At 41.5% G+C, this 10,629-nt stretch overlaps 1 long non-coding RNA gene across 2 annotated transcripts; it reads right to left on the bottom strand.

The window, feature by feature from the left end:
* Nucleotides 1-2,198: 2,198 nt before the first annotated feature.
* On the bottom strand, nt 2,199-5,068 carry LOC110526172. 2 transcript variants are annotated; one of them, XR_005052166.1, is made up of 3 exons: nt 4,992-5,006; nt 3,325-4,023; nt 2,199-2,927 (listed from the first exon to the last, which is right to left on the bottom strand). It is a non-coding gene; the product is annotated as an uncharacterized LOC110526172 (long non-coding RNA). The 2 variants fall into 2 exon arrangements; XR_002473897.2 differs by having other exon boundaries at nt 3,325-5,068.
* Nucleotides 5,069-10,629: the final 5,561 nt, after the last annotated feature.

The following is a 10,629-nucleotide window of genomic DNA, read 5'->3' as shown; positions in this document are numbered from 1 at the left end:
TAATATATATATATTAAATGTAGTTATGCCGTGAATGGCCTCACACACCAGTACAGCAGGTGGCAGTGTATGCACCTAAAAGTTTGATGCGATCGGCCAACCAAATCTCAAAGAAGAATGTAACCGATTAGGAGAATTAACATAGCAGGTTAGGAGAATTAACGTGGCAGGTTAGGAGAATGAGGTTATGGTTTGGAAAGGGGTTAACATTAGCTAAAATGTGTAGCATGTTTGGATAATTAATGTGTCAGGTTAGGAGAATGTGCTTCAGGTTAGGAAAAAGCTTAGCTAAAATGCTATAGTTGTCAACAATGTACTTGTCGTGCAGCCCAGACACATAAAACAGTCTTGAGTGGCAACAAATCTGCCCAATTAGCTGATTCTCTTTCCATACACCCACTTCTGTTGACACATCCACTTTCAGACACACTCCATGGTAGCGGTCCAAACACTTACAATACACAAAGTCCACTTGTCCTCGCCTTATGGAAAAAAATAATTTCCCTCCAAAATGCAATAATAAATAGTCAAGATAGCAGAGTAGGCTCTTTCAACAATGAGACCGACGTTGATGAAGGTGGTCTTGATCGCACTGTTGGGCCGGGACCAGCCCCGCCGAAAGCGCAGGTCTGCGTGGGTCCAGAGATGGTTAAAGTCCCGAAAGCAGGCAGGGGAGTTCCACTGTCTAATTCAAGAGCTTCGACTGTTTTGAGAGGAATTCCGAAGTTACTTTCGTCTGGACCGAAGCCAGTTCGATCACCTGCTCCAGATGGTTGGAGCCAGGATCACCCGGATGGATAACAACTACCGGGAGTCCATCAGCCCAGTTGAACGCCTGGCGATTTGTCTCCGGTAAGGTACATTCTAGTACATTTTTAAAGCCTTTGATATCATAATTGATTTATATTTTATACATTGTTTGTATGTGCAACGCTAAAGGGCTTTAGTTAATAGTCCCTATTTGACATCAGATGTACTTTTACAGAATGTTCATTGGGACTATAACTTTTCCCAAAGTTGGTTTATAATCCTTTTTCAATTATGCAATGTTACCAAATGAAAAGAAAGGCGCCTTCTGCCCTGATGAAGGTAGGCTAGTCTTCTCCAGGACCCATTGTTGTTCAAGACAGTTACAGTCATTCATTACATTCTTATTGGACTCACATACACTCTTAGAGAAAAAGGTTCCAAAAGTGTCCTTCTGCTTTCCCCATAGGATAACCATTTTTGGTTCCAGGTATAATACTTAATACATGGAACCCAATAGGGTTCTACTTGGAACCAAAAGGGGTACTACCTGGAACCTAAAAGGGATCTCCTATGGGGACAGCCAGAGAACCCTTTTAAGTAGATAGTACCATTCTTTCTAAGAGTAGAGTTGGCCTGGACTACAGTTTATTGATATAGTCATAGACTGAATTGTACTGTTTCAAGGCATTGTTAATGATGGTTGATGAGTATTACAATATAATTAGTAAAGCATAATAAACAGTAATGAGGTAGCTAGCTATATGAGTAGATATAATATGTGGGTGGAATTCAAGTTATACACAATATTGATCATTATTTTGAATTATATTTTAGATTCTTGGCGACAGGGGACTCCTACAGGACCATAGGATTCAGCTTCCGAGTTGGACGGTCCACGGTGGCAGGCATTGTCCCCTCTGTGGCACAAGCCATTTGGGACTGTCTGGTTCGTGAAAACATGCCTGTCCCCAACGAGGAAGACTGGAGGGCCATCGCTGCCGAGTTCCTGGAGAGGTGGAATTTCCCCAATTGTCTTGGCTCCATTGACGGGAAACATGTAGTAATCCAGGCTCCACCGTGCTCAGGTTCGCAGTTCTACAACTACAAGGATACATATTCAGTTGTACTCTTGGCTGTAGTAGATGCCATCTACTGTTTCCGTGTTGTCGATGTTGGTGCTTACGGCAAGGGAAGTGATGGCGTGACCCTCCGAGGCACATCAGGATGGCACCCTGGATATTCCACCACCTGCATCACTCCCTGGGGCTGAAGACCTGGGACCTGTTCCCCACGTCTTCGTCGGCAATGAGGCCTTCCCTTTAAGACCCAACCTCATGAGGCCCTACGCTGGATGTTTTTACATTCATCTTGTCTTAGATCAGCAAAGGTGTAGGGAAGAATTAAGCAGATTAAGTCTAAATTAGATATTAATAAACAACTGAAACAACTGACTATGAAAACATTATAATTTAATAAGTATTCAAGTACAGGAAAGAACATGACAGGTATGTGTGTTGTAAAAATGTTTTTAAAAATAAAACTAGTGAAAGAGGTGTGTGCGTGCATGTAATTAAAAACATTTTTTTTTAATGAATGTGTAGCCTGTAATCTGTAAGAGAACAGCAAGAGCATGTATTTTTGGCACAACTGCAGACCGATACAGGGACTACTCATAAAGCCTAGACATAGTAGAGGAAATTCAGACATGGCCATAAAGAGAGAGGGCAGGGCACTGGAGATCTGAGGTACGAAGAGGTGTGTGTGTGTCTCTGTCTCTGAGAAAAAGGGAATAATATGTAGCCATAACACAGCTAAACAAACAAATGACCCCTGGACGTCACGGACCAGTCGATGGAACATAACTTCACAAAAAGTTTCAACACCCTGGTTTTCAAGTGGTTTTAAATTAAAGAAATATATTGACCTATAGTCTCGTAAGAGACCAAGAGCATCTGTGAAAACTCCGTATGAGTTTCAATTCAGAAATCTATGTAACACTAATAATGAATGCTATCCTAAGACTTTATAAACAAATTACTTTATGAATTGACTGAATTTAAACGGAACTGACGTGTGTGAAAAGAAAGGTACAATGAGGGAGGTCAAAACAACAACCAGACAACTCCTCTCCTCTTCCTGTCCTTCCTGTGAGCTGGTCAGCTAAATTGACTCCATTTCTGAAAGGGAAGAGAAAAACAACACATACAAGCTTAACATAATATGACACCATAAAAGGTGGGATTTATGTTAACTAAATACTGCTTGCATAGTGTAGTTAGTGGCATAAATATAGGAACATTGGGGTAAAGTTGGTAATACTTGCTGTTTACTCATGGAATTTGTATTTCAGACCAAAAAATGAATATGAAAAAATGAATATGATAGGCATTTCGACAGCAAATTGTTTTAGGATATTTTCTAACCCAGAAACAACAGCTATACATTTGCCTCATATTAATACTTTGATCTGAAATACCAATTAACCTACATGACTATACTGTAAAAATGACCTACTTTACTTCACTGTCGCACAATTATGACACTACCTGTGATGTGGAGAGAAAAAAAACATACCATTGAACTCGGCTTCGAAAAGCAGTTGATCCATTTTAACCTTGACTGCTGCTTTTCTTTGCTGAGGCAGCCTCTTCAGTGTTGGCACCAGGCTCATGGCAAAGAGGGTCTCTTCATCCTCCTTCCTGTGAGCATCAGGTTGGGCTGCATCCCTCTCGACGGCTTGGAGGAGCCTCTGCTGAAATGAGTTGAGTGGATCTGGGGGCTGGTACCTCCGATGACGCCTGGTGTGACGTTGTTCCTCTTAGTTTCTCTCTGTTTCTCTCCACGGCCGCATCCTGTTCAACGAGGTGGTCACTTCCGTGAGGTTCATAATAATCTCAGGTGGTCCTAGATCCAGAGGTGCTTCCTCCATTTCATCATCTTCCATGGCTGCACCGGTAGTGGTCATACTCGTGGATGATGTTGTAGAGGGTCTCACTCCACCAGTGGAGGTGATGGTCGCATTTGTAGGTGACGTTGAGGGTCTTGATGCACCGGTGGCAACAACACTTGTGGATGACGTAGTAGAGGGTCTGGCTGTAAAATTGCCACTCGTTGCCCTAGGCACAATAAATGGATCCAGAAAAGAAAGAATGTGGCAGAAGCGCCAAGGCTGCTGGCCTGAAGCTGCTGACCCAGACCTCTTCTCTTTCTCTACCCTTCTCTCTCTCTGATACCTGTCCCTGAGTCCTCTCCACTTCCTCCTACAGTCTTCTTCTACATAGACATGAACATGATAAGCCAAACCATTACCTAGCATAACTATAGTTATTAGATAGCTATCATTGACATGTCACCTACTGTACACAGACACACACACGGTTATCTGACCAAATTATCAGGGGTACAGTAGTATCTACCATTTCTATTAATATAGCATACACACTCTCACTCTTTCAAACATGATTATTTTGTAAAGTTATCAGGGGTAGTAACTAGCATAATTTATTTGACTATTTCTTTCACACACACCTCATTGGCTAGGTTAGCTAGCTAGCTAACTAGCCACATCTAGCACAAGCTCACTACTAAACTGACCTGGCAATCCTACTATCGTGGCCACTCCAAGCAGCATTTTTTGTGTTTATGTCCCTGTAGCTGTCAGCAGTTGTGTCAAAAAGACACGGTTTTGAGGATACTGCGAAAATTATTCTCTCCTCCATGTGTCCAACTGCATGCGACTATTTGCAAAAGGTACCTGCATCAGTATAATTGCCTAGCTGCGCAAAATGTTATGCAGCAGGGATGCAACAACGCAGTCGGTGTTTTCGAAGCGTAAAACAATGATCATTTACATTTTTGTTGTTTAATTTCAAATGATGATGTTACGCCCCTGAAAACAGGGGAGAAATAATCACGAGCGTGATACGGTGTTGTATTCTCAATTCAACGTTTAGTGTAATCATTTCACAAAAGTAACACATTACAAAACAACAGAAAACCCATTATACAACCAACACAGCAACATATCTTATTAACAACGTATATGTTCATTCACAATCGACATAAAATGGCAGCTACTCTGAGTACAATGCTATTCTTCACTTCAACCGAGCAGGGCTAATATTACTCTCTTCAAACTTAACTCTAACTTCCTCAAGACGTTACTAAGACACACCTTAAACACTCTTGACATGTTAGCGAGTTATAACATTTAAATTACTATTTTATCATCAATAAAGTACCTGAAAACAGGGGAGAAATAATCACGTGCGTGATACGATGTTGTATTCTCAATTCAACGTTTAGTGTAATGAGAAAAGACCGCGATTTTCCCAGAAATATGGGTGGAGACCAGAGCAATCGATCTCCGGCTCATAGATTAAGAGCATTTCGTAGATCACAGATTAACACTTTTAGGCACCACAAAATAAAGTAATCCATATAACGTTTACACAGTACTCTCAATTCTTACCCTTTGACAGATTTTAACGTTAATACAATTATATGAATGTTATTCATCTCTATCAACTAATACTGAATGCATCTTTTTAACCTTAGATGTTTTACGATCCTCACATACCATAAACTTACTAATACTTTTTAATGTATAACAGGCTATGAATATTTCCTTTAACCTGTCACAGTGAAACACCAGAGAGCTCTGCTATCTACTGTCAGATGCAGTCAAGTGAGCTGCAATGATTTATGAGTAATGAGTCTATTTCCTGTGACCTCATAACTAATCAGAGTAGTCCAGTATGAGGAAAGTGATGAACATTGTATTTCTGTTCAGGTCAGTCAGCCCATGGCATGTAGTCCAAAGACAACCAGTCGGAAATCAACATGACTGAAGGCGCAACAGTGGTGTATAACATCCTCAGGGCAGGTCCGCAAGTTGAGGACGGAAACAGAGTGTGTCTCTCTAGTATGGCAAGCAGAGGACCTGTGAAGGAAGGAGCAACACAAATAATTTAATCATCAAGATCGCTTTTAGTGTGATAAGAACCATCATGTTTTTGAGCATTTACAGTGGCAAAATAATTTGTAGAAAATTGTACAAATATGTATTGTATGTGCAAGCAGCTAACTGTCCCTAGCTACAGTAAATTGTTCCTATTTAAGTAATGATTCATAGAGGTCCACACAGTGGACCACACAACAGAATGGCGCCGAATGTGATGGCTGCCGTTATGATCCCGTAACCAATTGTGCATGGTTTTTTTGCAACTTATTTTGTACATAATGTTTCTGCCACCGTGTCTTATGACCGAAAAGAGCTTCTAGATATCAGGACAGAGATTACTCACCCCGTACTGGAGGAATACTTTTTCTTCAACAAGTCGGAAGGGAAGAATTTACTTCATATGCCCGACAAGGCCCTCATCCCTGTTATTCGCAAGAGAAAGAGACGGAGGCATCGAGGATGAAGGTCCGGGGGGGGGGGGGGTTGTAACGATCCGTCACGTTCTTCCTTTACCATCGGTCCTATTAGCCAACATACAATCAATCGATAATAAAATAGACAAACTATGATCACGTATATCCTACCATCAGGACATTAAAAACGGTAATATCTTATGTTTCACCGAGTCTTGGCTGAATGACGACATTAATAACATAGCTCTGGCGGGTTTATGCTTTTTTGGTAGGATAGAACAGCGGCCTCTGGTAAGACAAGGGGTGCCGGTCTACAGTGGGGCAAAAAAAGTATTTAGTCAGCCACCAATTATGCAAGTTCTCCCACTTAAAAAGATGAGAGAGGCCTGTAATTTTCATCATAGGTACACTTCAACTATGACAGACAAAATGAGAAAAAAAATCTAGAAAATCACATTGTAGGATTTTTATGAATTTATTTGCAAATTATGGTGGAAAATAAGTATTTGGTCAATAACAAAAGTTTATCTCAATACTTTGTTATATACCTTTTGTTGGCAATGACAGAGGTCAAATGTTTTCTGTAAGTCTTCACAAGGTTTTCACACACTGTTGCTGGTATTTTGGCCCATTCCTCCATGCAGATCTCCTCTAGAGCAGTGATGTTTTGGGGCTGTTGCTGGGCAACACGGACTTTCAACTCCCCCCAAAGATTTTCTATGGGTTTGAGATCTGGAGACTGGCTAGGCCACTCCAGGACCTTGAAATGCTTCTTACGAAGCCACTCTTTCGTTGCCCGGGCGGTGTGTTTGGGATCATTGTCATGCTGAAAGACCCAGCCACGTTTCATCTTCAATGCCCTTTCTGATGGAAGGAGGTTTTCACTCAAAATCTCACAATACATGGCCCCATTCATTCTTTCCTTTACACGGATCAGTCGTCCTGGTCCCTTTGCAGAAAAACAGCTCCAAAGCATGATATTTCCACCCCCATGCTTCACAGTAGGTATGGGGTTCTTTGGATGCAACTCAGCATTCTTTGTCCTCCAAACACGACGAGTTGAGTTTTTACCAAAAAGTTCTATTTTGGTTTCATCTGACCATATGACATTCTCCCAATCTTCTTCTGGATCATCCAAATGCTCTCTTGCCTCTAGTGACACCCCATCCCGTGAACGGGACCGTTGTCATCATCTGACACTAATTAGCATAACGCAACGGACATAAATCTTCCTAGAAAATATTCCCATTCATGAAAATCACAAGTGAAATATATTGGAACACAGCTTAGCCTTTTGTTAATCACCCTGTCATCTCAGATTTTCAAAATATGCTTTACAGACAAAGCTAGACAAGCATTTGTGTACGTTTATCGATTGCCTAGCATAGCATTATGCCTTGCTAGCAGCAGGCAACCTTGTCACGAAAATCAGAAAAGCAATCAAATTAAATCGTTTACCTTTGATGAACTTCGGATGTTTTCACTCACGAGACTCCCAGGTAGATAGCCAAAGTTCATTTTTTCCCAAAATATTATTTTTGTAAGCGAAATAGCTCCGTTTGTTCTTCACGTTTGGCTGAGAAATCGACCGGAAATTGCGGTCACGACAACACCGAAAAATATTCCAAATTAGCTCCATAATATCGACAGAAACATGGCAAACGTTGTTTAGAATCAATCCTCAAGGTGTTTTTCAAATATCTATTCGATAATATATCCACCGGGACAATTGGTTTCTCAGTAGAAGCGATTGGAATAATGGCTACCTCTGTACTTTATGCGAGATTTTCTCTCCGGGAGCATCATGTGACCACTTGCGCAATGTAGCCCCCTACGGGCATTCTTCAACATAAATGCATAAAACTACGTCACAATGCTGTATACACCTTGGGGAATACGTAGAAAGTGTAAGCTGGTTCATAGCACATTCACAGGTCAATGGGGACTTATTGGCACGCAGCGTTTTCAAAACCTGGGGCACTTCCGGATTGGATTTTTCTCAGGCTTTCGCCTGCAACATCAGTTCTTTTATACTCACAGATAATATCTTTACAGTTTTGGAAACGTTAGAGTGTTTTCTATCCAAAGCTGTCAATTATATGCATATTCTAGCATCTTGTCCTGACAAAATATCCTGCTTAAAACGGGAACGTTTTTTTTTCCAAAAATTAAAATACTGCCCCTAGAGTCTCAACAGGCTAGCAAACTTCAGATGGGCCTGGACATGTACTGGCTTAAACAGGGGGACACATCTGGCACTGCAGGATTTGAGTCCATGGCGGCATAGTGTGTTGCTGATGGTAGGCTTTGTTACTTTGGTCCCAGCTCTCTGCAGGTCATTCACTAGGTCCCCCCGTGTGATTCTGGGATTTTTGCTCACCGTTCTTGTGATCATTTTGACCCCACGGGGTGAGATCTTGCGTGGAGCCCCAGATCGAGGGAGATTATCAGTGGTCTTGTATGTCTTCCATTTCCTAATAATTGCTCCCACAGTTGATTTCTTCAAACCAAGCTGCTTACCTATTGCAGATTCAGTCTTCCCAGCCTGGTGCAGGTCTACAATTTTGTTTCTGGTGTCCTTTGACAGCTCTTTGGTCTTGGCCATAGTGGAGTTTGGAGTGTGACTGTTTGAGGTTGTGGACAGGTGTCTTTTATACTGATAACAAGTTCAAACAGGTGCCGTTAATACAGGTAACGAGTGGAGGACAGAGGAGCCTCTTAAAGAAGAAGTTACAGGTCTGTGAGAGCCAGAAATCTTGCTTGTTTGTAGGTGACCAAATACTTATTTTCCACCATAATTTGCAAATAAATTAATTAAAAATCCTACAATGTGATTTTCTGGATTTTTTTCTCATTTTGTCTGTCATGGTTGAAGTGTACCTATGATGAAAAATACAGGCCTCTCATCTTTTTAAGTGGGAGAACTTGCACGATTGGTGGCTGACTAAATACTTTTTTGCCCCACTGTATACCCAAGCCTAGCCTATGGTTGACCTATTAGAATTCCTTGCAGTAAACCTGGGCCAATGGCCAAATAATAAGTATCCCGTTTCAGGCTTAATGTATAGACAACTCAGACCAATGAGAACATGCCACATGTAGCTTTGAGTCCCAGACTAGAATTCCTCCTGTGTCCCTGACCCATTAATCTTCAGTTCCCCATTACAATGAAACAACTATTTCCATTGATCATTAATTCCCTCTTGACCTTAAGTCCTCTGAGTTGTGTATTTATCTGAAAATATTCTTACAGCTGTAACGTAACAAAATGTGAAAAAAGTCAAGTGGTCTGAATACTTTCAGAATGCACTGTAGATGCAGTAAGTCATGTCAGAAGCTAGCAGATTCATTACTTACCAACAACAGCTGCAAATTCCAATTAGACTACATCACATTTTGAAGTTCACTTTCATTGCTTTGTCTAACAACACTATTATGAATCTAGCAAATGAGTTTTGTGAGTCAGAGTGCAGTATTTACACTGAACATAAATATAAAGGCAACATGAAACAATTTGAGTTACAGTTCATATAAGGTAGTCATTTGAAATTGGTAGTCATTTGGTAGTCCATTATCCATAAATCCATTATGCTCTAATCTATAGATTTCACATGACTTCGAATACATATATGCATCTGTTTGTCACAGATATATTTTTTTTAAAGGTATGGGCATGGATCGGAAAACCAGTCAGTATCTGTTGTGACCACCATTTGCCTCATTTGCTTCATGCAGCGCGACATTTCCTTTGCATAAAGTTGGTCAGGCTATTGATTGTGGTCTGTAGAATGCTGTCTCACTCCTCTTCAATGGCTGCGCAAAGATGCTGGATATTGGCGGGAACTGGAACACGTCAATCCAGAGCATCCTGAACATGCTCAATGGGTGACATGTCTGTTGAGTATGCAGGACATGGAAGAACTGGGACATTTTCAGCTTCCAGGAATTGTGTACAGATCCTTGCGACATGGGGCTGTGCATTACCATGCGGAAACATGAGGTGATGGAGGTGGATGAATGGCAGGACAATGGGCCTCAGAATCACGTCACGGTATCTCTGTGCATTGAAATTGCCATCAATAAAATCACATTGTGTTTGCTGTCTGTAGTTTATGCCTGACCATACCATAACCCCACCGCCACCATGGGGCACTGTGTTTACAACGTTGACATCAGCAAACCGCTCATCCACATGACGGCATCTGCCGATACAGTTGAAACCGGGATTCATCCGTGAAGAGCACACTTCTCCAGTGTACCAGTGGCCATCGAAGGTGAGTTAGGTCAAGACCCCTGGTGTGGATGACGAGCACGAAGATGGGCTTCCTTGAAACGGTTTCTGAGAGTTTGTGCAGAAATGGGCTCTCTTTCTCCGTAACGGACATGAGTAAGACCTTTAAACGTGTCAAACCTCGCAAGGCTTCTGGCCCAGATGGCATCCTCAGAGCATGCGCAGACCAGCTGGCTGGTGTGTTTATGGACATATTCAATCTCTCCTTAATC

This window comes from Oncorhynchus mykiss, chromosome 6 (genome assembly GCF_013265735.2).
Source record: "Oncorhynchus mykiss isolate Arlee chromosome 6, USDA_OmykA_1.1, whole genome shotgun sequence".
NCBI classification, from domain to species: Eukaryota; Metazoa; Chordata; class Actinopteri; order Salmoniformes; family Salmonidae; genus Oncorhynchus; species Oncorhynchus mykiss.
The sequence above is the reverse complement of the archived record's forward strand: the minus strand, read 5'-3'. Positions and strand labels throughout refer to the sequence as shown.